General features: G+C 38.7%; 1 long non-coding RNA gene across 2 annotated transcripts; it reads left to right on the top strand.

Annotated features, from left to right (window-relative positions):
* The first annotated feature begins 2,094 nt into the window (after positions 1-2,094).
* Positions 2,095-27,305, top strand: LOC113483799. Of its 2 annotated transcripts, XR_003399093.1 has the most exons (4): positions 2,095-2,220; positions 18,450-18,529; positions 22,061-22,168; positions 26,094-27,305. It is a non-coding gene; the product is annotated as an uncharacterized LOC113483799 (long non-coding RNA). The 2 variants fall into 2 exon arrangements; XR_003399094.1 differs by lacking the exon at positions 18,450-18,529.
* Positions 27,306-27,903: the final 598 nt, after the last annotated feature.

Here is a 27,903-nt window from a genome sequence, read left to right as displayed (position 1 = left end):
AAAAAAAAAAAAAAAAAAAAAAAAAAAAAAAAAAAAAAGGAGTGACTATGAGTATCTCACAAGAATTGGGCCTTGGATAATTTCTTCCGCCCTCAAAAATTTGTTCACAAGATTTGAACCACCAAAAGCAAGCAGCATTGTCAGAAAAAAGGTCATAGTGAGTACACAGGGAAAAACTACAAAATATGATAGATCCACATCTAGGAGAAATGCAAGGAGTTAACATGAGAAGGAAAAAGTCGGTATACAAGCCATGAAAGCCACTTACAGAGTTGTTCTCCAAAGTGTGGATCAGCACACATCCTCCTCTCACATCCAGCTGTGCTAGAGGTCACGGCGCAAACTTCTGTCAGAGCTGCTCCGTTACCTGTTACAGCTCTGTCCAAACAAGCCGAGTTAGCAAACACTTATTGTGTGGAATCTTATTGTATATAACTGTGTGGATTTTCCATAGAGAATGCCCCTGTCTTAATTCGGATGTATAAACAAAAGAGGTTCAACCAGAAAACTAACTGTTCCCAATACAACGTCAATATTGACGCTTCTGGGGCACTGCACCCAGGTTTGGGTTGTGCTGGGAAAAAGAGTTAAAGTTCACACTAAGCTATGATAGAGCAGAAAATTAGCTGCATTCTGAGAGCTTTAAAAAACATGTGTCTCAGTAGTATTCCGATCAGTTTTCCATAAGGGTGTATTGACAGCTGCAAGCAACGGTCAAAAGCAAAACAAGGAGACAAAGCAGCAACTGACAGCAGTAGCTTGTGATAAAATACTATGCTGATGGTTAATCAGTAGAAAGAACTGTAAAACTGTGGGAATTGGCCAAATTATAAACAGCTGAAGAAGCAGCTAGTGACGTATTTGGTGACACCTAACAGTGTTTTCCTTTGCTGAGAGGGTGGAAGTATCAGCTGTGACAGAGGCTATAAAGTGGGGAAATGAACCTCTACATAAAGTACTAAATTTGTTTTCCTTCAAAGTGGTTGTTGAGATGTCATAGATGTATAGATTTTTCTGCCCTTAGTATTAAGTTAACTTGCCAGAAAAATGCTCATGAGGCAGAACAGCCCAAACCCATGTTACCATCTTGATCTTCTACATATTTTGCCATTTAACATTTGTTTTCCATAAACATTTTTTCATATAACCAGAGGCCATGAGTAACCTTGGAGCTGTTTAAATAAAAGATTTATATAGTTTCCTTAGCTCCTTTCACTTGCACATGAAGTTTACATCCCACCTCCTCTAACTGGTAAAACTGAGAAACAAAGTAATCAAACCTTTTTTTCCCTCAGAGTTACCCGAGTGATGTGGCACAGTTTTCAGTTGAAGTCACAAACACGTATGTGTATATGGCTGTATTTTATTACAAATTAAGTGTAAAGAACTATGCTGCCAGTTTGTTCATCCCTGTACTTTTGTAATGTGTAAAGGCATTGAACTTAATAGAAAACAAAATTCATCATTAAAGAGCTGTACACACCTATAATTTTCAGGTTATTGTTAGAGGTTAATTAAAACAGGTGTTAATCAATATTATACCATAATACATTTCCATTGCATTTAGAAAAAAACATAAAATATTCATTTCTTGTTAAAACAAACAGGCTATGATAACTACTAGGCATTACTATATAGTTTAGAATTAATTTTTTTCATGATGTATACCTATCAGGTAACAGCTCAGGAGACAATTCAATTGCTATCTGGCATGATCAGCATTAAACTGCTTAGAAAACTGCTCTCCTGTTCTGTATTGAGTTTTAGAAAAAATGTTTCATATTATAATTAGGCCAAGGCTTTATAAAAATGTATTTATTTTTTGAATTAAAAAAAAACAAACAACAAAACCAAACAAACCAAAAAAAAAAAAAAAAAAAAAAAAAAGAGAGAGAAAAAGGTGGGACCAGCACAATTTCTAAAACTCTTATACTGGCTGTGAGCATCCCAGACTGAAGAGCTTTGACTGGATTTTGACTCAAAGCTCCGTCCTACACTTTTTGAGGCTTTGAGGGAAGTTTAATTTGAACCTTTAAATTTTCATTAAAACTGTAGTTTAAATCAAACATTTTGTCAAACAGTTTGTTGCAGATCTTTGGCGTATTCTGAACATGAGTTTTAGAAGTACTTGGTATAATAATGCTACAACCATCAGGATTTTGTTCACTAAGAGCCCTAGTCCAGCTGGAATACTGCAGAAGTACAAGGTTGTCCAGTGAGGTAAGAATTTTTTAAAGGAATGTACACAAACACAGCAATAAGCTAAAATTGCACTGAAGACAGAGTTAGGTCATACACAGAATATCATCTCAGTGCAAGCTGCCATTTCCTTTCCCACCCCTCATCCACTTACTTTTCTCTTCCTCTCCTTTAAATGAAGGCTTTGGTCCTTGTTTACAAAACTGGCTCAACGCTGTGATTAATGTCTCTGTCCAGGCAGCATATTACCAGGCAGTTGTGAAATACAATACAAAATGGAGTATGCAGCTAAAGCAAAAACAAACAGTAATGCCCCGAGAGCTTGTGCTGTAGATTAATTCCAGCTGCTAGCTGCTCCAGCACACTCAGGTACTGAATAGCCCTCCCTCCATTCAGCTCCCTTTTGCACTGAGTCAGACCGAATTGAAAGCTTGGGTTATTAGTGCTGTGCTTGGCTCCTAGCAAGATTATATAATTGCTTTGAAACAATGCTTTGACTCATCTTTTACAATATATACTGCAAATTTTCTCTAATTATTATAAAAGACTAAATGTCTGTTGGTTAATAAATAAGAAAATTATCCCTGTTATTAATATATTCAGTAAGGTATCGAATAGACATTTATATCTTTCTTATTTCAAGAAACACAATCTTCAAAATTCAGGCCTTCCTTCTAGTATATTGTTATTTTCACTGACTTGTGTTCTCAGAACATTTTATCTTAAGCAGAATGTTTACAGAGTAGATTCTAAAATTCTATCTATCTCAACCATTTTAACAAACTTAACAAAGCACTTTTGGGTTATATGAGCATGAGAAAGAACCCTTTTATAAAAATCAGACTGCTTTGGCTATCATAGAACACCAAGGAACAGTTCTATTTTAAATACAAAATTTACTGTGGTGTAAATTTACTTTCAAAGGAGGATTTGGGTTATTTGAAGAAATTTAATTTTACACTGTGACCAGATGCTTTTTAATGTATGATCTCTGTTTTTCCCTTGAAAGACAACTAGCCAGAGAGGGACGCCCTTCATCTTCCACCTTTCTTATTTATTCCCCTCTTTTCACACTGGCCTCCCTTCCCTTCCTTCTCTATCCTTTTTCTTTTTGGGGGTAGCCCCTGTTTTTCACCTTTGTCATCTCTTGTTCTCCCATTTCTCCATCCTCCCATGTGTACAGCTGTCAAACACGCAGGGCACTGCTGGTGCAGCCCAGGGCACTGGGTCCCCTCTAGCTCTAACCCAAGCGTGCAGTGTGGAGAGGCATGTAACAACATTCTGAGAAAGCCTGAAAAGTCTCAGCCATTAGGGTAGCTATTCAAGAACATATTTACATTGCAGGAGAATAAGATGCGGTAAGTAAAATGTATAAAAAGACAGATAAAATTGTAGAACAAGAGATTAACATTTTCAGATGTCTTGAGTGGGGAAAAATACCTGGTTTTACTTTATGTTAGCTAATCCATGGTGAGGAAAAAGTTAGGAGATGAAGATTTAAACTGTAACTTGTCTTCTATATAATTTAATTTCATTTTAGTTAGCTCAAGTTTCCAAATACTCCTCCTACTGAATATTAGAATGTGCAGTTATTAATCTTATCTACATTAAAATCATGAGTGAGATACAGTATTCAAAGGTGCGAGGCGAGATGAAGATACCATTGACTATAAAAGTTGCTGAGGGGAAAATACAATACAAAGTTTGATAACACATAACACATTGTTTCAGTCATTGCAAATGTAAACGCTGATTAATCTATCACAGAAATAGTAATGTAGTAAATTAAATGGCCCCTATGGTCTTTACGCATGTAGCTCTGAACTATTGCTCTTACCTATTTTATAATAACACCCTCAGCATTAGGACCTTGTACCAGGCACTGCAGAGCTCCATGCAGATACAGATCCATACCAAAAAATGCTTTATGATCTAGGTAAACAAAAGATTTAATCACAAGAAAAGAATACAGAATGTGCTATGCTGAAACCAAAAACATATATCATGGCAAGATAAAGCGGAGACTGTCTGAGTAATTTAACAATTCTGTCTCTCATCCTGAAATAACATGCATACGTGTAATGTTAAGCAAATTTTTTATGTATTTAAAGGTTAACCTAACACATACATATTTGCAGAAATAAGATCTAAATTCTTATGATTGGCATCCAAAGATAACATCATGGAGACAGAATATATTCCACTTCAGAAATATTAATTCCAAATCTTGTTTGACCATCTTTTAAGTATCTTGCTTTTGTTTACAATGTATATCAAAGATTATCTTGGCTTAGGGTATGCAGGCAATTTAACACACACCTAGTGTACCAAGGAAGACAGCACATAAGAACAAAATTAATATTTCCATGTCTAAAATGTACTGTTGATTAAAAATATAGCAGGACAAAGTTTTATTTAGTTTAATGTATCAGTTAATCCTTTTAGTCACACAAAGATTTGTAGACATTGCATCTTATATTCAGTTTTCTTAAAAATGTGTGTTTGTCTTTGGTAAGAACTAAGGGTCAATATCCAGTAAAGAATTTAGGCTCCTAATTACCACTGAAATAAAATTATTTCAATAGGGAGGTGAAATGTTAAATATGTTCTTGGGTTTAGACCCAGGTAGGTTTTGGAACAGGGATGAAATTGTCCCTATCCCATGTGAAAAAAATCTTATTTTTTACTTATAGTCATGTATGTATATCTTAATGCGCTCCCCCCCCCCACACACACACTTTTGGACAAAGATAAGGAAACATTTGCAAGCCTACAGAAGTGTTAAGCACGATCTTCTGGTGTTGGCCAGTATTTTTATGACGTTGTGCAATAGCACCACCCGGTGGCCACCATCATTTTAACCATTCTGGTCCTTTGACACGCCTACAGCGAAGTAGCTTGAAAGTCCGAAAAGGATTATCTTTAATATTCTTAAAATTGTTTTTATTTCTAGCCACTTTCTTAATCAGGTGAAGTAATATAATTTAAATAGTTTTGTGAAGCAATATTTTAGAAGAGGTATAAACATTTCAATAATGCCCCATCCAAAAAACTTTAAGAATCAACTTACAAAGATACAGATTCTTCAGCTTTAAAGCTAAGGCATCACTCCTGTTTCACCTGCAGTAGCTTAATTACTGATGTAGTAACGACACAAAAAATAATCTGTATCTTTGCAATCTAGGCAAGACTGAGAAAGACAGGTTAAGGCAGATAAATTTTAGAGGGTTGGAATTTCTAACATTCATGGGTTTGTTTTGTCAGGACTGATGCAGAAAACTGCTTAAACATACTCAAAATACCTTCTTCAATCCTACTCATTTCAATAGGACATAAACAGTTATTCAAAATGAAACATGGAAAAATACTTAGGGCTGCATATAGCATTTGGAGACCAAAGCAGGGAAAAGAAAGGGAAAATGAGTGAGTGATGTGGAAATCCTTTGCTTTTTCTTTTTCAGCGGGGGGGAAATAAAAAGGTAGCAAACAGACAGGCAACTTTTTTACACATTTGGAAGCGTGGAAACCATAGCAGAATAAAGTCAGCCGTCTCTTAACTGAAAAAATATATCCAGTATATATTTAAAAAAATAAATGAGCAACATTTAAAAGCAGTCTTTTAACCTATAAAAAAAAAAAGGATTACACTGCAATAGCAACAAATTATATTACCACAGTGTCAGATTCACCATGTCAGGAGCCAGTAGAAGGGTCTGCATGAAATGGAGAGGTTGCTGAAAAGTGTGTGAGGATGTCAGAGGCACTGTCTCTCCTCACTTTGAAGGTCTAGGAAGGAATCCTCGTGTGCTTTACGGGAAATGCTAATCAAAACCCAAAATCAAGCAGGACACAAATGTTTGCACAGTAGAATGTACATGTGTATAATAAGCATTTCATGGAGAATTAAATTGTTTTAAATTTTTCAGTTCCACTTCTGAACTATGTACTTGTTTTGCACAACTCTTACAAAATGCATTCTGAGAACTAAAACCAAGAACAAGCAAACAAATGAAATGAACTCAGGGGAACTAGTTCATCTTGGCCTTTACCATGGTGTATTCCTTGCTTTCTTTTGAAAATAAAAAACACTGTCTTGTATGGCATTTTTAGTTCAGATCCTGCAACCATCCATTGTCTTAAGAAGTTTATAACCTAATTATGAGTCAGCCCAGAATACTTAAGGTATTTTAAATCCTCAAATAGGGAGCCTTCAGTGATGAGATAGGTTCTATCTTTGGAAGTCATGCGAAGTCTGCTCACCTTTACTGGGACTTAGAGCACTTGCAGAGATCTGTTCATATAGAGTTGGCACTATACTGATAAACTAAACTGATACTCCACTTTCCAGTTAGCAGTGTTTTCTTTAGGTAGAAGAGCTTTGCTTGCTTAGATAGTGTTTTGTAACTGTAGAGGGTGCTCTTAAAATACTGGTGATGGTAGAAATATTTGGCAATCAGTTTCTCTTTCTGTAAAGCTTATCAATGTTAGGATGTTTATATTTAGCAAAGGAAGTTTTACAGCCAGTGTGTTTTATTTTAGATATGGGCAAGAGTCACTGTCCATGTTTGTATGCAAAGGCATCCCTGGAAACTTTTCTGGATTGAGTTTATTTTTGCGAGTATGTTTCTGCCAAACAGTGATAGTATCTTCTGAGAAAACTATCAATGCTGTCTAAAACAAGTGGAAAGAAATACCAAATAGAGTGTATTTTCAGTTGCAAGGCCATTCAGAGTTGGGTAAGAGCTTTTTGTTCCAGAGAAGTCATTTAAATATTCGTAAACATTCTTTAGTTATATGAAGTTGATGCTCTCACATTGTGCTATCTAGAATTCTGTTGGGAAGGATTTAACTTTATTTTACTTTGATTTGTCTGTAGTTTGATTGATTGCTCCACAATACTCCCAAGCTATGTTTTTTTATACTTCTCTAGCTTCTTCTCTTTTAGCAGGGGGCAAAAATCCTAGATACAATAGACTAAATCAAATTTTGTCTGGCTATATTTTTCCCTCAACAATACTATTAAATTATGTGTTCCCCTCTGTACAGCCAAGAAATGAATGAGTTGATTCTGTATGCTTGAGAAATGTTACCTCTTTCCAGGGATGGTAGAGTCAATAAACCTCAGAAAGATAAGAATTTTATTTTAATAATCAGAATGGCAGTAAGCCTGTTTTCGAGCTGTGTGAGGAGAGTTAACATTTATGAGGTCAGGACATTTCCTGTGAGACCACAACTAGGCTACGGGCTTCTGCCAGCACCGCTCTGTCAGTCCTGGCTGTGATGAGGGATGATATTTGACTGACATGGTTGTGTCAAAAAAGGCCTATACTGTAACATACACTCACAGCAGCAAAACTATACTTTCTCTTGACTAGGTTGTTATGCTGAGAGGAGATGAAATACATGCTGCAAAAGCAGCATTTTCCCAACCTAACTTTTCCTAACAATTATTCTGCTTCTTATACTGTATTTGTATACTTACCCTGAGAAGGTACTCAGATACAAACTCAGACTTTCACCAGTGGTCACTCATTTGACATCCAGACATCATATCAGATTAACCTTATTATTTCAGACCAGACCTACAGAACATATTTATTAGATATGAGTGTCACAATGGCTGTGACTCTTCACTGCACTTTTGTAACAGCTCTACTGTAGGCCCAGTTTAGAGCATAGAAGTCAGTGCAGCTTGTTTTGTCTGGGGAAGCCCTCTGAGCTTTTTTGGCTCACTTCAGCAGCATCTCTTCTAGGGAGACTGCCAGGATCACTACATTAGGAAACCTTTTAAGCCTGGACCAAGCTTAACAGATGTTTGCTGGCTTCTAATAAGATGAATTTGGCCTGTTCCAGTCTCCAGTTTCTGCATTAAATTCATCACTCTATCAACTTGCAGGTTAGGGCATGTCCCTTCACATGTTTGTACACTGTATCATACAAAGGGGACTTTATGTTACCTAGGGCTGTGACTGCAAGCTTGCCATGTGAATAGTCACATAAAATTCTGTCTTTGGGAGAGCTGGCAAAATTAACTATCCCCACGCATCAGGGAAATCTCTTCGATAGAAGAAATCATACTGCCTGAGGTCCAATGGTAGAAAATATTTCTGATGCGAGTCATGTAATAGGAGAACACAATGACAGGCCAAAGACAAGGATTTTGCCTCATAGGGCCTTCCCTCCTCAGGATTTAGTATTAAGTAGTAATTTGAGCAAACAGAAACCTAGGTCTCCCACAACCTTGATGAGTACAATAAATATTAACATAAATAGTCATGCTTAATTCTCTTTCTATCACAATAGTTCTGGTGGGGAGTGTTTTCACTTCCATACGAGCAACTAGAAGTGTCTCACCTAAACATCCCTTATACTGACGTTCTTAAAATGTTCTTAGAAATGCAAATTTAATACCCTCAGTAAGAGCCAAGACGTGAACACAGACTGATCACTAACCATCTATTCCCTGAACTATTAGATAAAACAGATAATTCTTTTCCTCCCCTGTTTTGTAAGAAAAGGTTTGCATAAATTTCTAACTCCAGAGGAGTTCAGAAATGTATTTTGGAGATGGTCACATCTCTACAGCTCATATTAAAGCACCAGAATGTCAGAAACAGATGGAACTCAAGACCCATCACCCTTTCTTCAGTCTTTAATAATGGTCAATCAGGATGTAACCTATCAACTCTGGTGATTTCTGTGGTGGACCTGCTTTCCCCCAGGTGGGGAAAGAGGCAATGTACTTACTTACATTCATTACTTATGTTCATCCCTACATTCATGTCGAGATTCCACTATGCAGCAAAGCATCACAGTACCAAAGCCTCTAACCTGTAGCCACTTACAAAAATTACCCAACACATTCTAAATTGAATCCACCTTTATTGGTTCACATTTTAAAACATGCTCTACAATTCTAGAAAACCTTAAAAGCTCAGAAAAAATCTTGCACTGTACAGTACTTGCATATTTCAGCAATGAAAGCTGTAAATGATGCACATGTTGGAATGGCAATAAGACAAATGGAAGCTTTCACTGGGAAAATGCAAACCAGAAGACAGATAGCTTGTTTTGCTTTAGGCAAAGTATGAATGCAAACATTTAAACTGGAGAAACTCCCCTTTCCTTCTGTGGCCCCTCTGAGCCATTACATTAATTACTTGGAACTATTTACCTACTTCCTTTCATTTAAGCCCCAGGTGCAGACACTCTGGATACTGAAAATTATTTTAATTCTTTTCACTAGAGTGAAAAACAATATATGGAAACACTCACCTTTTCCTTTCTGAAATCCAGGAATGTGAGGAGAGATGGCATCCTAATATATATTTTTGTGCTTGCCTGTTTTTTTAACACCCCGTAACAAAGCATGAGAGTGGTAGGAGGGTCAGTGATGTTTCTTTTTCAGAGTATAATGAAAATATTTGTTTAGTTTTGTTCCAATTGCAGGGGCAGCTGGCAGTGTTTGCACTTATGTGTCTTCTAACACTTCACTGAAGAGATACCCCTAATCTTTGTAGAAAGACAAATATCTCATTTTGCAAATGTGCTGACTTGTGCTTATGCAGTGGCTCTGAGAGCCGCCTTTTGTGATCAGAACGTTAGCCTGTCTTTTAAACATGTCCTTAATACAACCAGCCAGATCCAGGCATGCACTTTTCCATATGTGAAGCTAGAGTATTAATGGAGGCCTTAAATGTTTTAATGGAGGCATTAAACGCTTCAAAAATAAACATTCACAGTACAAAATTTAAAAAAAAAATCATAGCAGAGCCTCAAAACCTAAATTTCTAAATTGGCAACGAAGGAGGACAGTCTCAATATCTGCAGTTCTTTTTGGCAAGATAACCATGTCTCAAAGCTCTTGCTCAGAGTTTCATTTCCAACTTCCCTCTGGGGGAAAGATGAATTAAACCTTTCCTTGTACTCTTGCTGAGAAGTTCTGATGATGATGATTATTTTGGAATACAAACAGCAGACTGCAGGACACTGGCTGTATAGATATCTTTAAATAATGATTAACAAAGTCTGGCTATTTGCACAAAGTGTATCCAAGTTCTCCCTTCCCAATAAAGAATATCAGTCAATCCCAGGGTAGCCCAGGTCATCAAGAGGTGGCTACCGAGTCTGGCTCCCCCTGTCACAGCTGCCTGGCAGCGGGCCCGCCCTCAGGAACAGCCAGCTGGCTCTGCTGTGCATTTCAGCTTCCTCCAAGCTTGCTTGCGGACCTGTGAAGCAGCTGAGTTTATTTCACCCGATCAGCTTATTTGTTGTCAATCCAGAGAGTTTTCCCATTGCTGTGACTGCTGATGATGCAGGCAGTTTGCACTTGGCGTTTTCAGCATGGCCTCTCTGCTCTGGCATTTCTGCTGGTCTGCACTGGCTCTTCAAACGACCAGATCTGTTTCACAGATTTTGTCAGTTTTCAAGTCAGCTCAGCACTTCTCTGCTCTGATCCTATTGCTTGTCCAGATGCACAAGTTTCTCTTCTCAATCTGCTCGCTTCTGGCCCCTAGCAGACTCAGACTATGAGAAAGACAAATCCCTTCTCTACTTTGTCTTCTATTCCAACTGCCTATCTGTGAAACTACAAGCTGTTAGGGTGACCCTTCATTTAGAGGAGCTTGTTAGAGCATGGACACTTATGTTCATCATTAATGATATATATCAAACTTCAGTCAGAAATATAACTCCCTTGTAGAACTGTGGCTGATAATAATGCAAGCAAAACCAACCCATTCTGTGTTGTTCTTCTGATGACAAAAGAAGGGTATAAGAAGCATCTGCCATAGAAACAAATTTGAATTCTAGGGTGTAAATCCAGCATTCAAGGATTTTCAGAGGCAATCTGAGGAGTAATTCACTGTTAAAAGTAGAAGAGTACCCTCAGAATAAAAAGATTATTTCTCAGAACACTTCTCTTTCTTAAAATTAAATTGTGATGTATGCTTAAAGTATGCAGAAACTTTCTTTCTATTCCCAATTAATAATCAAGTATTTTTCTGGAAACTAAAGTTATTTGGCCTAGTGAATCTAATAAGAAGATAGTGTAATTCATTTAACTATTTATTAATATTTTTAGTCTCATTAATTAATATCCTGTTGCATTTAGTTACCTAGATGAGGGAAAGAGATATTTTGTAAATCCCTATTTTATTATTTGATCTTTTTTAAATTTATGCTGTCTTCTTATTCATTAGGACGGCACTAAAACCATTTGTAGTGATATTTATTGCTTTACATAACCTCATGATCTTAATTACCTACAGTCTCAGCAGCACAAGTTTTCATGAATCTATCCTATGAAAGTCTCTCCAAATTGTTTTCAATCATTTTCACCTTCTCAACTTCTTATGTGATTGCAGTATCCTTACTGCGATGTGAGTTTGACTGAGGAAAAGTGATCCATTCCCAGACTTCCATATCCAGGGGAGCTGAATTTAAGACCTTGTCATGAGTCAGGGGTGGCTTCTCTAAACTTGGTGACTGGTAAATGCAAGAGTGATTATTACTCCAGCTTCAACCACTCCTATCAGATTTAAACAATGGTATTCCCAGGCATAGAAAGAGACATTCAGCTGTTTGAACAGCTATTTCTGTTCACTTCTGAAGAAAGAGTGTCAAATCAGGTGCCGTCATGCCTACTGGCTAGGTGGTATAACAACCACTTAGTCACACAGGCCATGACCATCATGTGTGGATGTCAGTAACAGATTGAATTCCAATGCTCTTCCAAACCACACTCGTTAATAGAGTCATCTCATTCAGGATTAATTATTTTCAATTCAGCTGAACTGAATTTCATCTGCTTTAATAGGTTCTTCCTGACCTTCCCAAATCTTGTTGCAGCTTGTCAGGAACTGCTTCCATGAGCATAGTCCATGTCAGCACTTCGCACGCTAAGGTGTGCTGGCAGGTAAATTCATTGACTGAAGCCTAGTCAGGCTGTCAGCTGAGCTCACACCCAACTTAGATGGGCAGAATACTCAGATAATTGATGCTACTGATACTATCCCTGCATAAGTACCTTCTTGAAATGGAGCCTCTATCACCTGTAAGGATGAGCAGCAGCTGACTTGGAAAAAGTTTAAACAAATCCTCTGGTATGGAAATCTGTTTTACATTCCCTACTTGATGTCTAATACTCAACTAATCCTACCTATACTGCATTCACACAGTCTGATTCTAATTCTTGTTAAATGTGGTGTCTAAAAATTTGGGCAGGATTCATATGGAAGTACATAAAGTAAATACATGTGGAAAAGAGAATTAATTTTAAATTGTAATGTTGTGCTTGAGAGTTAATGATTACATTAAGCATGAAATCTGTTAATTCATGATTATTCCTGCTTCTTCTGTTATTCTGATATTTTCTGATATTTCTGATTATTCAAATGGAATCAGGCCAATTGTGAAGAATGTTACTGAATTCTACTGTTTGTTTAAAAAGGAAGTTGGAATTTTTGAGGGGTGTAGAATGTTATCACTGTCACAGTATTTGAGGGTGGGGAGCTAAAGAGCCTGAGAGATGCTTTCCCATAAATACAGCATTCTTCAGACACAAAGATTTGGGAAGGAAACAATTCCTTCTAATTAGGAAAGTAATTTTAAGCAGAAAAAGATGTAAAAGCTTAAGGACTGTTCTTGTCAGAGAGAGATGTTTCTGAGAAGAATTAGGGCAATAGAGGATTATTGTTTTGTTAAGCCTTTGATTGAGATCTCAGACTTTCATCAGTTCTGTAGCAATGCAAGCAAGAGATCTAAGGCGCAAACACATCTCCAGAAAAGAGACCTTGGAGAAAGAAAAGAAAATACAATTTAAAAAACAATCCAAACTAGGATTTAGCTTTTGGGTATTTATAACTCCCAGTTGACAACCGAGGGGAAGTTTTCCTGTCATCACCCTGTTACTTTTCAAAACAGAGGGGAAAAATTTTTGCTTTTGGTTTCTCAAAAAATAGTGTTAGTTATTTGAAAAATTCCAGACCAGAGCATGAAAGATACTTTGGAGGAAAACTCCAGAGTTTTTGTTTAGGGGCTGCCCTGAGTATAATCAAGATTAAAGCCTTTAATGAAGGCAAAGCTTACTTATCTGATCAGATCCTAGCATAATAGTCTAGCATGTGATATTATTCTGTATAAGTTACATAACTTTTTGTTTAAGAGCATACTTTACCTTCAGCAGCACAAACAACATTTTTAACCTATTCAGATCCTTGAGAAATGCAAATGGATTTGAAGGAAAAAAATGGAATATTTGTTAACAAAAGAAAATCAAACCTTTCTGTGACTTGGTTAAGATGAAAGCAAGACAGGAAACTAATAAAGAGGATCAGAGAACCTGGAAATAAATGTTGACAGGCTTGTGAACGGGCAGTTTAAAATCACATACTATTAAGCATTAGCTTTCTGCTTAAGTGTTTGCCCACAAGATTGCCTTTCCCTAGTAAAGGCTGGAGATTACCCACAACTCATTTGTGTTTGCAGGTTTTCTGTGAGTGTGTGTGGGTACATCCTACCATTTATCAGCCACAATGCACTGAGGCCACAAGTCTCCTGCCTCATTAAAAGAGAGTGAGCCAATTGAAAAACAACTCCCTTCTCCCTTGGCGCATCTGAACATATGGTGCAGGAGTAGTATGCTTAATTTTGAAACAGTCAGATCTGGAAAGAAGCTAAGCAGTTTGGCAAAAAGTAGGTAATAAAACTTTGGATATACAGAGTTATATAGTTTTCCTGTTTTGACAAATAGAGTTGGTGGACTACAGCTTCAAGCTTTGTAGTGTTTCTCACACACTGAGAAATAAAGACTAAAAGTTACAGTATTACAAGCTTTAGTGGAACAATAAAAATAGAAGCATGACCCTACTCCAATGTGGAAATGTCTCAGAGCTTCACAAAATCATCAAGTGAATATAGAGTGCTGGTGAACTCAGCATACTGTGATATAGGGCATTGTATCATCACCATTTCCTACTGTCAGAAAACATAATGACAGAAGAGAAGGTCGTTGCTTGACTCCTTGTATGTTTAATACAATGGGATCTAATATGTCACCTTAAAGAATTGTTCATAAGTGCCACAATACAGGCTTTTAACAATCTCTGTTCCACAACTTACATAGTCTGAGGATGGGTGGTGCTGGTTGGTGTCATGCCATCAGTCTCACCTTTTGCATTGACATGAAAATATGGTGCCAATTCCTGCCATTCAGACTGCTTTTTGCTTAGACAGATTTATTTTTTAAAAAACTATATTTACATGTAAGAGTTAAACTTCTCACTATCTGTTCATCCTTTTGCACAAGGAAGTTGCTACTGTATCTCAAGAAAACTACCATTCTGTACAGCCTCTTCCAGGCTAAGCAACTGAATCACAGACTGGTTTGGGTTGGAAAGGACCTTAAAGCCCATCCAGTCCCACCCCCCTGCCCCAGGCAGGGCCACTTTCCACTAACCCAGGTTGCCCAAAGCCCTGTCCAACCTGGCCTTGAACCCTTCCAGGGAGGGGGCAGCCACAGCTCCTCTGGGCAGCCTGTGCCAGGGCCTCACCCCCTCACAGGGAAGGATTTCTTCCCTATGTGTAATCTAAATCTCCCCTCTTTCAGCTTAAAACAGTTACCCTCATCCCGTCCCTCCCCCCGTTCCTGCAGCCCCTTTCAGCCCTGGGGGGCCGCTCTAAGGTCTCCCCGGAGCCTTCTCTCCTCCAGCTGAACTCCCCAACTCTCTCAGCCTGTCCTCACAGGGGGGGGCTCCAGCCCCTGAGCATCTCCGTGGCCTCCTCTGGACCCACTCGAGTAAGTCCTTGTCCTTCTTATACTGGGGAGATCTGTGTTGCTCTTACATTAACTGCTATACTTTCATTCAGCTTTAAAAAGAAAATAGTCACTGCTTGAATGCAGACCTTGCAAGTTTTGTTCAAAATGGTCTTCCAGAGAACACAGTCTCTTGGGACAGCAATGGGGAAGCTTTCATCAGCACTAAGAATGCAGAAATCCATCACTTCTGCAGCCAAGTAAATACTCACTATTTTATGGCACCATATATTCAATCAAAACAAAATTACTTAATTACTTTTGGTTTTCTTTAATATTTTTTTTCCCCAAAGATGTCGCATTCCCTGCTGAATATTAGATTGATACTGGTTAACTAGAAAACAGTAAAGTTAGCCAGCATGGAATGTGACTTCATTGCTAAATAAAAGGACACTCTTCTACTGTGTCATGACATGGTCTCATTCTGATGTAAATAATGTAGTAGAATAGATTCAGCACTTCTCTGTCTGCTTAATGATACGAGTTCAAACTTTTGCATGAGGAGAAGGCTGAAAGAGAATGTTCAGACAGTACTCCTTAAAGCTAACTTTCTGTGTCAAATACATAAAGCTAACTATTTTTTTATTATAGTCTTAACTAATAAGCTGGAACAAGACTTAGGAAAGCTCTTCCTACCATATTTGCACAATGAAAGCATAATACCCAACAAGGAAGTGTTTCTGCAGCTGGAAGAAGGGAGAAAAAAAGAAAAACACAACAGTGAGGTAGAATAAATGGAACAGATCTTTTCTCCCTCTTTACCAGCAGCACAGAGTGCTGGGATGGAAAGAGACTTACATTTAGTTACTTCCTTCCACAACACACCAAGAAGCAGAGCAGCTGATTTTGTTATCCAGCTCCAGCAGATGTGGTTTGAATTTCCATGCACACGGGCATGAGGGCAAACACAGACGTAGGCGTATGTCTGTGTACCCTGCTATTTCCACGTGCTCATGTTTGACTGAGAAGGCCTATCTGTAACTTTTCAGTCACCCACAGCCTGTAAGGAGTTCAAGCCCAACTCCAGAGCCAGGGTTATGCTTTGTCACCAGGAGAAGGGCTGTAATAATGCATGATTAGTCCAAATCCCTGAGAAGAAGCAAGACAGCTGGGACTACTAAGCCTGGCATCACTAGATGGTAGCAATCGAGCTGTGCACTGCAGTAGGGAGACACCTGGAAGCCATTTCCTGCTTGTGAACTGATGTCCCGCCCCCTTCCTCTCAAAGATAAGTCTATGCACTGTGGCTTTTGGCCACAGGGAGTTTTTTAGATTTGTAATGTCAGGAAGGTTTGCTTTAAAGGCACCATTCCTGGTCTTTCATTACATAGAAAACTTCAAAAGTCCAATTTTTTCCCTCTGATGATTTTTTTTTTTCAATATCTATTGACCTCAAATTTTTCCCAACTCTGAAAAAGTCTTTTCAATTTCACCTCAAAACTGGCAAATGCACTTTAACAGGATAGAGACTGCTTAGGTAGTTACCAAGCTTTCACACTGCCAATGCCAAAGCCATCGATTTCTAGCCATACCTCACTAACATACAACAGGTTAAGATTTGCACACACCCCCACTCTTAAATACTTGAAGTTTCCTTGACTGTGCAAAGTAAGCACATATTTTGTCCATGAGAATGGATCTGAGCAGTATCTCTTTTGTCAGTTGGGTTTCTCTTGTGCATTGTAATTCTTGCCAGGAGACGTCTTCTGACTGGGTTGTTTTGTTTTTTTTTTATTTCTGGAAATATTTCATTTGGCAGAATGGTCTCTGTTTTAGCTACTGGGTAAGGTAAGGAAATCAACAGGAGCCACCAAATTCTAAGATGACAGAATTTTTCACTTCCTGTCTTTAAAACCACTTAAGACTAGAAGCATTCATTGCTTTGTCAGTTTGAAAATGCTTCAGCCTTTTCTTGATATTTTCTGTGGAACTGTTGGTCTTAGAAAAATTATTATCAGAGGAGGAACACTCTTGTATTTCTGACACAAGTTTATGAACAACCTCCAAATAATTAATTTTCTTTTTGCTAAAAGAAATATCAATTTTCATAGCTGAACTCTAGAAATTTTTGAAAACAAAAAAAGAGAGCCAAATGTTAGGAGGCCAATAGAAATGGTTTTGTGAAGTCTTATGCAAAATGTCACTCATTCTTCAAGATTTTGAGAAAGTTACTTTTTACCTAAAGACGTTTGTTTTAATGTACAGTTCAGTAGTATTATGTTATGATACTGTTGCAGTGGTTGTAAGATTTTGATAATTGATTTTCATCACTTAACCGGTGATCTATAACTGCAAAGTCTGAATGCAGGCTTAGCCTCCAAGTCTGCCTGGGGAAGGTAGAACTTTTTTAGGAAAGTCACACTCTCGCTCTTTAGAAATATAAATGGTAGCAAAGTGTAAGTGGTCAGAGTGCATCAAGGGCTGCCTCCTACCAAAGGAGCCAAACTGATACTAGAGCCAGTGTGACAGAGGCCTCACCAGCCGAGGCCCAGTCCCGCAGTACCAGAGCTAGAGAGCAGGGAAGGCTCAGAGGAGGCAGCAGGGGTTAAGCAAAAGTCCAAATACCAGACAAGTTTGCAGTGGCGTGGCAGGTCCAACATGAAGGCAGGCAGGCAGTCTGCAGGTCAGCGTCAGCCCAGGAACCAGCAGGCAGGACCACAGCAACAGGCAGAGCTGAGATAAAACTGGGAAGCCAGCCCAGCTCATGATCTGATCAGCAGGGTCCACAGCCAAGCACAGGCACGCCTAAAACACCGCTCCGACAGGGACACGGGCAGAGGCCCCAGGTGGGGCTGGTCAGGGCCATTAAGTCCTATTGGTGCACTCAGGCCCCTGACATAAGTCAGTAGAACATCAAATCTCATATTTTCATGTATAAGCAAGAAAGGGGGAGAATTATGTTTGTCGTTTGACCTGTGCTGCATTTTCTGACCCCTGAGTGCCTGATTTCTCAACCATGATATTACAGTAATGCTATGTCTACCCATAGTTTATATAAACACAGAGTATGTTAAACAACTGACTTATGATGTGAAGCTTTTGTTTTCACTAAATTCTAGACCATCTGTGTACTAAAAATTTTGTAGACTTGGAAAGATCTGTCTATTCAGTTCTTTCACTAAGTAGTTACAGATACTCCTGGAGTATTCTTCCGTATGTACTTTGACATTCATATTTCATTCCTTTTTTCAGTGCAGTTAAGCATCTGTTGGATCTCAAGGCTTGGTTGATACTCCTGTACTTTTGAAATGTCTTCTTTGCTCATCTTAAACCTTTAAAATTCTCTATTCATGTGCTGTTCAAATTATGGAAATTAATGCAAGCTTTTTTTCCCAAGGCTTAGAGTTGCTATAGCAGAGTTTGAGGTCACCTGATTTCTGAGAAAGGTTGGTCCATGTCTATCGATAAGCAATGTTCTCTTTTTCATCTTTCCTAGCTGAAGCAATACATGCTGCTATCTCATATTCTGGGACACAGAGCAGGATGTCAGCAGCACTGCAAGATACAGTTAAACAGGTACTCCATACCTCTTGGATTAATTCCTGTTCAGGGTGACAAGTGTCCAGTTGGCTAACCATATCCCTCATGCTATAATTTACAAAATGCATGATTCTCCTCCTGGCAGAGAGAAGATTCAAAGCGTACTAACTTCTAGCAAGTCCTCACTGGGGAAATTTGGGCAGATGGGACCCATTTCAGTGCCTCCCGTAAAGGGATTTGATCCCAGCAGATTGTTTCAGTGGTTACTGCAATGCAGTCATTTGTTCCCTAGTTCTGGCTGGCCAGGACTAGAAGCAAAAGAGAAACAACAGGTTTTGTTCCAAGTGTAAAGAGTGAATAGGTAAGAAGTTAAGAGCATCAGTGCTGGGTCAAGCCAAAAGCACATCTAGCTCAGTATCCTGTCTTGAACAGTGGTCAAAGATGGGGGTCTTGCAAGAGGGAAACACTTTTTAACTTTTCCTTGCAAAAATTATTTCCTCCACACCTCTTCTTCAGCAAAGTTAGCAGGACAACTGCATAAAAGCTAGTAATTCATGTTTTATGCAAGACAAAAGGGATCCAGGTCTTGCTGATATAAACAAACAGCATTGTTTCAGTGCTGGTTATCTCTGCTTGAGAATATGACCTAAAACTTTTACACAGAAAGAATAGACTAAATTTAGACTAGTAGCCATATCAAACTTCATGATCTGTCTACTTTTGATGTCTTCTAGCAGATCATAGCACTGCTCTGTTTCTAGTCGTGACACTTTGTTTTGATTTCAATAACCTAATATGAATTAAAATAGCAAGTGCATAGCAACACCTTTTTAGAATGAGTGAGTGATGCTAATAAGCATGTTTTGTCAAGACTTTCTGAGCCATGGCTTTCATCTCAGCCCATACAATACATGTATGATAAAAAATAATTAACCCCCGAGCTTCTGGATAAAGGGTTGTGAAAAGCATGTATGAAATACCAACACAAAAACTATAAGTCAGTGTAGGAAAAAAGATTCAGTGTGGTCACTTGAAATATAATCACTATACTCTATTTTTAATAATAATGTTATTAACATCAGAAAAACTGGACATGGTCTGACAATAGATGCAGCTAAAAGGAACCAAGCACTACAGAGGAGGATTCCTGCTCAACATAAAAATGAAAAAGATTGTGGGCATGGACACAAGCAAACTGCTGTTTGCATCTAGTGGAAAATTGAGGGCTCACTAAACGAAAGGGTTAATGAAGGGATTACAAGAATGAACTCCAGGCAGCCAGTGGATTCAATTCCCCTAGATTGTTGGGACTACAGAAAAGCTGCATATCTTTCTTTGTCTCTTGTAATTGCTTTGTTCATTACCCTCCTAAATCCTCAAAACAAACAACAAACAAGCTGAGCCCTCCTGTCACACAGACACAGTCTTGCTATTAAAAAGGTTCCACTTGTGAAAAAGACTCTTGTCTATTTCTGTGCTTTTTAACATTTTATCCTCTTATCAGGTTGAAGGTCAACAGAACTCACAAAGAAAATATTCCAGTTTGTTTCGCTGACAACTAGTACTTTACTGGAGATGCATGGTGTAAATCATATTCTTATTTTCTGGTACACTTTGGTACAATTTTGTCATCTTTTAAAATCAACTGGTATTTTTCTCACTGATTTCCACAAGGCCAGAACTGTGATTTTGGGGTCTGACAGTCTTGTCAGGGTTTAACATACCTGAATTAGCAGAATTATATGTAGTGATAACTTTCATATTTTCAAACTGAAACTGTAGGAATAAAAAATATAACAGTCTATCACTTCATTCTTTGATGACAGAGCTCTATTAAAAATAAATGTTTTCACTAAAGTTCCACTACTTCAAAAATTTCTGTCTGAGGTAACACAGAACTCTCCAACATACTTTAAAATAGTGACCTGTGTTTCTGTTTAACCCAGGGACTGTAAAAATGGTTATACTATCAAGTAGAATAAAATTAGGAAATAAATAGCTTAACAGATGTTCAGTGGGACACACTTTTCTTCTCTTGTGGGTGCCAGCTCACTACTGAAAAGAAGGTACCGGCAAAAGCCCCCGGCATGCCTGAACTGCAAAGGCAGTCTGACGAGGACTTGTCTGAGTCAGAAGCAGGGGGGGTCTCTATCGCTGGCAAAAAGGGAGCTGTAATGTAGGGCAGGCCTTCTGCCCTCCCAGCCTCTCAGCCTGCAATCTTCGGGGTCTGTTTTCACACAGTTTACAGAGGTGTAACTATACCATCTTCAACCAGTATTCCCCACGTGCACCAATTAAAGTCTAATCAGAGTACAGCCTTCTTGAACTACACATCCCCCTGAAGCACTTAGAGAGACGACATTGTGGCAAAACTCACGGACAAAAAGCTAGACCACATCGCCTGTAAATAGGGACAGAAGTGGGTATGAATCACTTCCCACCCCCACGCCCACCCTTAGGTAGAACTATGAACTGGAGGCCTTGCAATCAGAAGGTATCTCTGGCCTGTCCTGAATTGCTCTCACAGGTAACATTATTCCCAAAGATCACGATACCACTCATACATGATTTGGGGATCAGGAGAACCACTGCTAACTTTATGTCAATCCATCCCTTTTGTGTGCCACTGGCTTTAAAAATCCAGTTGGCTTTTTTGGCTTCTCTGACTCTTAGAAGATACACAAGCTACAGTTAGAAAGGTTTTTCTATTCTCAGAGATGTACAGAAAGGGAGAAAAGTGTAGAAGGTTATAGTAAGTGTGTGAATCCTGCCATTTAGATTATAAAAGGATTTTTATAATCAAAAATATCCTGGCCAGAAACAGTTTCAGGTTTCTTTGGTATTTAGAAATCCTTTGCTAAACAAAGCAAAAATGAATGATAAACAAAATCAAGCTTCCTTTGAGCCTGATGTTCTTGCAGCTGCACTCCACTTTTAAGAGTAACCCATTAGCAATTAATTTAGAATGACACTGGCAAGCAGTCCCCAGACTTTAATTAATGTCTTTTTGACAAGCTCATAATCTTTCTAGTTAATAAAATCTCCCTTAAATTAGTTTATCTCTGATTTCACTTAATGTTGTAAGCAATTGGCATCAAATCTAGGGTACTTTACAGTACTTTCTAATTTAAAATGCTTTTAAAAAGAGAATTTACAGTTACATTTTACAGAGCAGAAACAGCATTTGATGAAGGTCACCCTCAACCCAGTGGCAAAGCTGGAAAGAAAATCTAGGTTCCTGAATGCCCCTCTGTTGTTCAGTTGGGTAAGCAATGGTGCTGTCTCCTGTCTCAGCACCTTGCAAGGAAAGGATTCGATTCTGATTCCAAGTTGCATCACTGATTCATTTTCTTTATGCCAATAGCAGGATGTTAGAAAGTTACAGTATAAGACTGTGACTAAAGTATAGTGAAATATTCTCTGTAAAAGTTACTTAAATACTAAGTATCAATATAGGACATCTTAGGGGTCTTTTCATTTAAATTTGTGCTCTTAATATGTGCGTCTACTTTTGAAAACTTTGCCCTTAATACTCTGTGACATTTTACCCATATGTCCCAAACACAGACCCAATCTACGGGAGGACATCATGCAGCCACATCACTGTCCTGCAGAATAGGAGATAATACTGTGAATTGGAAAAGAGGCTGAGATAAAATCTCCTTTGACCTCTTGGTAAGTCAAGAACTTTATACAGATGTTCTGAAACGTGCTATACATGTGTCTGTTATATATGTGTATTACGAGGGGTAAAATAATTATTTACTCTCCTGAACTCATTTTCTTATGTAGATGCTGTAAGGAGGTAATTTTTTATATGTAAGATCACCTCAACCTTTCTTTCTATTTTGCCTACAGGGGTGCACAAGTTACTGTCAGGCTTTGAGTGTGAAAGGTTTTTTCAGAATTTAGAAAACTCCAACGACCAGAGTGTAAAGTCTTAAACTCGTTACACCTACAAAGAAAGGCGATCTTTTCATTTTAAAGCTAATCAGTGTTTTGTATGTAAGAGACAATTGTAAAAAAATATCTGTCTAAGCACTGGATGACTCTACTGTAATTTACTGCCATGGGACACTGAAATAAGATCATTTTTGAAGGTAATTTTTGCCAAGTGAGGATATAACAGTTTTAATTTGGTGATTTACAGGGATGGCTTGTTTTAATTTTTACTTTTCATGTAAGATGAGGAATGAGGTGAAAATGAGGTATGAAAAAAACCCAAGATTTGCTTATTAGTCTCATCCATCTTAAATAAATGCAACAGCCTAATTGAAAAATCTGTCTCATTAACAAGAACTAAGATAATCAAGATGTCTGAGAACGGCAAGCGATGCTATGCAACTTAATTTGATCCCAAGACCAGAAGACATCTCACCATCTCTAGAAGTCGTGAGCAGTCTGTCTATGCACTCCAAAAGTATTTGTCTGGGACACGTAAAACTGAAAATAACATGTTACAAACACCCTGAGGAACAGTTTTAGTAGCAGTAGGCATCAGTTTGTACCATGACCTTAGAATACTAACTTTGCACAAAGGAGTTATTTTACGTTGCTTCTTTGGTTTTTGTTTTTTCCTCTTCTTAAGTCAATGCTGACAAGACATATTAGCTAGTGAGGAAAAGCGCAAAAAATGTTTTCAATCAGTAGGATATTCTTCAGCTGAATTTCTACAGTTGTTCCTTAAGCGCTTGCTGCCTACATCAGTATCAGCATGCTGAACCAGAAGCCTTACTGCTGTGACAATCCCTAGGTTTCTGTGGCAATGATAATTCCATTCCAGAAGCCACAGATTAGAAAATGGTTTCTTACAGTGAAACACCAAACAAAACACAACATGATCCTCCTCCTTTCTCATGCGTGTTAACTGCAAAAAGTGTCTTTGTCCGGAATGTGGCTCTGATTACATTTCTCTATCCAAAAATAAACATGGTGCAGAAGAAAAGGATATAGGGAGGGGGGAAAGCCTGTCAATGGGCCACCCTCAGGAAAACCTCACAAGATCTACTGTCTGTCTGTGCAAGACATGGAAGAGCTAAGGAAGTGATCCCAGCTTGGTGGTCTTATTTTTAATTAAAACTAATGAGGCTCTTTCAGCTGCTGCAGATAAATATTTGATGAAAAGAGACAGGGACAGATGTCAAAAAACTGTAGTAAATAGAGAATGTGGCTAGAAGAGCAAATGTTACAACAGCAGTTTATATTTAGAAAAATAAAATAAAATCTCTTTACAGAATTCTATTAAGATCATTCTAAAAGTGGAAAGATTAATTCTTCATATTCATTTTGACAAAGTAGAATGAAAATACAAATGCATATAGATAAAGAAAATGTTTTAGGTCAACTTGTTGCACATTATGTGCTTAAACAAAAGGGTTAGTTCTTGGGCCATTGATGAGACAAAAGACTTCAAAGGTATTTTTATACACTATAGTAACAACATCCCTATTGCAATAATCTGTCATAACATTTGTAAATCGTGTCCTTCATGAATGGTTAATTTTAAAAGGTGAATGAGGTACCATTCCATCTTTTCCTGTAGTCACAGTTGTATTTACCAGTACACTTGGATCTCACTTCAAACTTCACCTTGCTCTCAGTGGGGATTTACACAAGATGACCTCCAAAGGTCCCTTCCACTTCCACTTCTATGACTTGATAGTATTATGTCCAGATTTTAGTTCACTTTTTAACAACTCTCTATGAAAAAAAATGATCTAATGGAATGAACTTAAAAATAGGCCATAAAAGAAAGCCAAGTCATGAAATAGAGGAAAAAACCTCAGTAGTTGGCTCTTTCAAGATTAATGTCTTAATTGTTAGCATTTTATTGGCATTGCTTGCTAGTTTAGGGTCTGATCTTGCCTTTTCTGGGTGAAATGGATATTTCCATTTAGTCCAATGTGAGTTATACATCTGAGTGTAAACAAACTGATTTTATAAGTAGGCCCTACAAAACTGTAGAGCGAGTGTGACCCACAGGAGTTTCAATGGAAATATTTAATGTGACACCAGCATTTAAAAACAGCACAGTGATCCAGGTCACCAGAAGCTGGATAAATCGATAAAATCCAAATTCTGAAAATATAACTACTAGAGTTACACATGAATAGAGTTCTGAAATATATACCTGACTCTGAAGAGGGTTAAGAAGAAAAAGTAAAAAGTTGATTAACTGCAGGGGGATACTATAGAGCTATAGGGTCCAACAATAGGCACAGGTGAAAGCAGAGCAGCATCCGGTGACATAAAACAAAATTTAAATAAGTTCAGAGAGATGAGGAAGAAATGTTAAACACTGAGGAAAAGTAACCTTAGCTGGCAGTGAACTTTCCATAATTGGAGGTAATTAATTCAACCTAGAATTCTAATGACTATGTATTGGTTAAATTGAGAGGTACGGACCTCTATAAAAACTACAGGAGGTACTTCATAGCGTGCAGAAGGTCAAAGCAAATGATGATAATTGTCTCTTCTGGCCACAGTACGTGCAGATTTGTAGTGTTCAGCATAACAAGCCTCTTGAGGTTTTCTGGAGCTGACATAAAACTCCTAATCCATGGGTCATGCAAAATACCTGCCCTTTCTGTTGTTGCAGATTTCAGACAAAACCAAAGAGTGATAGTCTCAAGTGTAAAACAATCTGACAGGTAAATTTTAATTTGAGGATCAAACACAAAGAACTCAATAGCAATCTTGCTTGGCACAAATTTACTTGTGATCTGACGGACCAGGCTGAACCCAACAAGCTCCCAGAGATAACAGTTTGTCAATTCCCCATTTCAAAGGCAGCGTGATAATTGAAAGTTTCCAGATATATCACATGGAAATCAAACTTCCAGCAAACAGCAAACCTTCTGATAAAGGCCTAAGCCTCATTCCACACAAGTCAACGACATACCCCAGCAGCTTTCAATAGAAGTTGAGGGAGGCTCAAGGTGAAAAACAACTCTGAGAGCAGCTATAATCAACTCAATCCCCAGTTAGGACAGAAACAATGTGAGAGGATTCTTTATGAGTGGTGCCTGGGCTGAGAATTTGCAAAGAGAGAGCTGCAAGGATCTCTGACACGGAGCACTTTAAGGGACCCTTGCAGAAGCAGATAGCATTTGGCAAGGTCAGCATGTCCCTGGTTAGCACGGGATTACCATGCCCAGCTGAGAATTTACATGGAACCTGACAGCAATTACCCCCTTTATTTAGCCCCAGGCTATCTACAGGCTGTCAGCACACGCTGCAGCCAAACCCTTGTGCTGGAGTGTAAACACACGGTGTGGCTGATGAAGCAATAAATAAAATGAGTAGGCAGAGGGGGGGCATCAGCTTTGCTTCTGTTTTCTAAACAAATGTAAGGGCTACAACATGTACAATGCCTAAGATCCACGGCATGTCCACTGCAGGACATGTGGCTCCAGCTAGAGCGTGACTCGGCCTCACACCAACGAAGAGTGACCACGCTGGATCCACGTGCACCAGTGGCAGACATTCAGAGTACCCATACACCAGTTCTGTGCTACTGGAGCCATCTCCCAGCCCCACTGGTGTTTACACAGGCAGAAACTGGGCACCTTCTCTAAGGACCTTCCCTTTTATTTTTCAGATTGCAAAGGAAATGGATGGGAGACATGTTTGGTGTTCCTAATCATCAGCGACGTGTTTTATAGAGATCCACTTCTGTAAGGACTTCTGTGCTGTGTCAAATACAAGCAAAGAGGAAAAAACCAATATTTTCCCAATTCCTTGTTTAAAAAGGTAAGGAGAAGGCCCCAGAGTCATAATCACTCCTTCCAATCCTTTACAGATGATGTTAAGGCATACAGAAATGAAAGGACTCACCAAGATTATGCCACACAGTCAGGATTTAAACTCAGAACTTCTGAATCCAACCCCAGTGCCTGAACCACACATTCATTTTCTTCTCTGTATTCCCCCAGAGTCTTAGGCCATGTGGCCACTACTGGTGAAATGAAAAACAGGTGCAGATCCACAAACAGATGGGAGACCAGCCCTGGCTGATCTCTGGAGATAATACAGAGTTGTTTTCCGGCAAGGAGGATTCCAAAGAACCACAGAGGCAGCACCCCTGCCCTAAAAGTGAAGCTGCCCTGCCTCACACTAAATGTTATCTTCAGCAGCCCAGCAAGTGGGAGTTTTGAGGCATGGTCTGTTGTCTGTCAGCAAAGGACACTGCCTTACTGACCTCTCAGACTTGCAATATTGACATGTCTGGTTTTCAGGCATGCCTATAAAGATTGTAGAAGACTAATTGCAATTCCATTCTTTGCAGTAACTGCAGCCAATGTTTCTAAGTTGCTGAAACATGACATTTCTTCCCTAGAGTAGACAACTTTGGAATGTCTAACCCTCAAAAAATGCCATTAGTCATATGCAGAATCTTTCTCTGGGAAAATAACTAGTGGTATGGGACAAATAACCCAGGTAAGATGAATAATATATTTGTTCTGAATCCATAAGGACAGATTTGCTTTTGATTTCCAGTTCATGGGGAGCTGATGGCTTACTCCACAATGCATAGCTAAACAAAGAACTTGGACTGCTTTCTCAGGAGGAGGGAGAGTGATAGTAGACAACTAACAGGGCAATCACCTGGTCCTAAGCACAGGACAGAGTGCTAGGATGCAAAATACTTCCCTGCCTTGTGTGACCCACTGTTATAGTCCCCCCATGGTACGGGACACATTTTCCCTCCGTGTGTCACCTGAGACATCAGGCAGAGGTATTAGAGAAGGCATAGAAATCCTTGTTTTCCTCAGATCCACAGAACACAGATCAAACCCAAGAGGATAGCACGTGCAAGAGGACAGGATATATTTCATAGAATCATAGTTTGGGTTGGAAAGGTCATCTAGACACCACCCTTGTCATAAAAATTTCTTCCTTATATCTAGTTTGGATCTATCCTCTTTTAGTTTAAGACTATTACGCCTTGTCCTGTCACAACAGACCCTACTAACATTTCATCTTAGGTACTACTGGTTCCAGCCTTCTCATAGGTTTCTTTTAGTTGTCCTTGCTAATGCTGCTTTTACAGCAACAATGCATGTCCACTTGTGCCAAGAAACTCAGATAAGACCTGGCTGTTTCCTTAGACTCTTATTTAAACTGGGGGCACAAAACCTGATTTGCAGCAGTAGGCCACAGACACACTGCTAACATACACGTATTCTGCTCATGCTAAACTGTAAATCAGATTGGTTAGGAAAATCTGTCTTACCCCAGTTTTGAAGGAAAACATTCTCCGCAGATGACACTAATAGAGGCTTACAGCAAGGACCACCTAGGACACTGGGAATCTCAAACTGCTTGGCCTCAGATTCTCTGATTTGTTCTTCTCAGCTTCATGTGTGCTCTTTGAGACAAAAAAAAAGAGCATTTCCTTCATTTTGAGC

The sequence above is a fragment of the Athene cunicularia genome (assembly GCF_003259725.1).
Source record: "Athene cunicularia isolate RWA chromosome 10 unlocalized genomic scaffold, athCun1 chr10_part1, whole genome shotgun sequence".
In the NCBI taxonomy this organism is placed as follows: Eukaryota; Metazoa; Chordata; class Aves; order Strigiformes; family Strigidae; genus Athene; species Athene cunicularia.
Note: the sequence above shows the minus strand (reverse complement) of the source record. Positions and strands in the feature narration are given on the sequence as shown.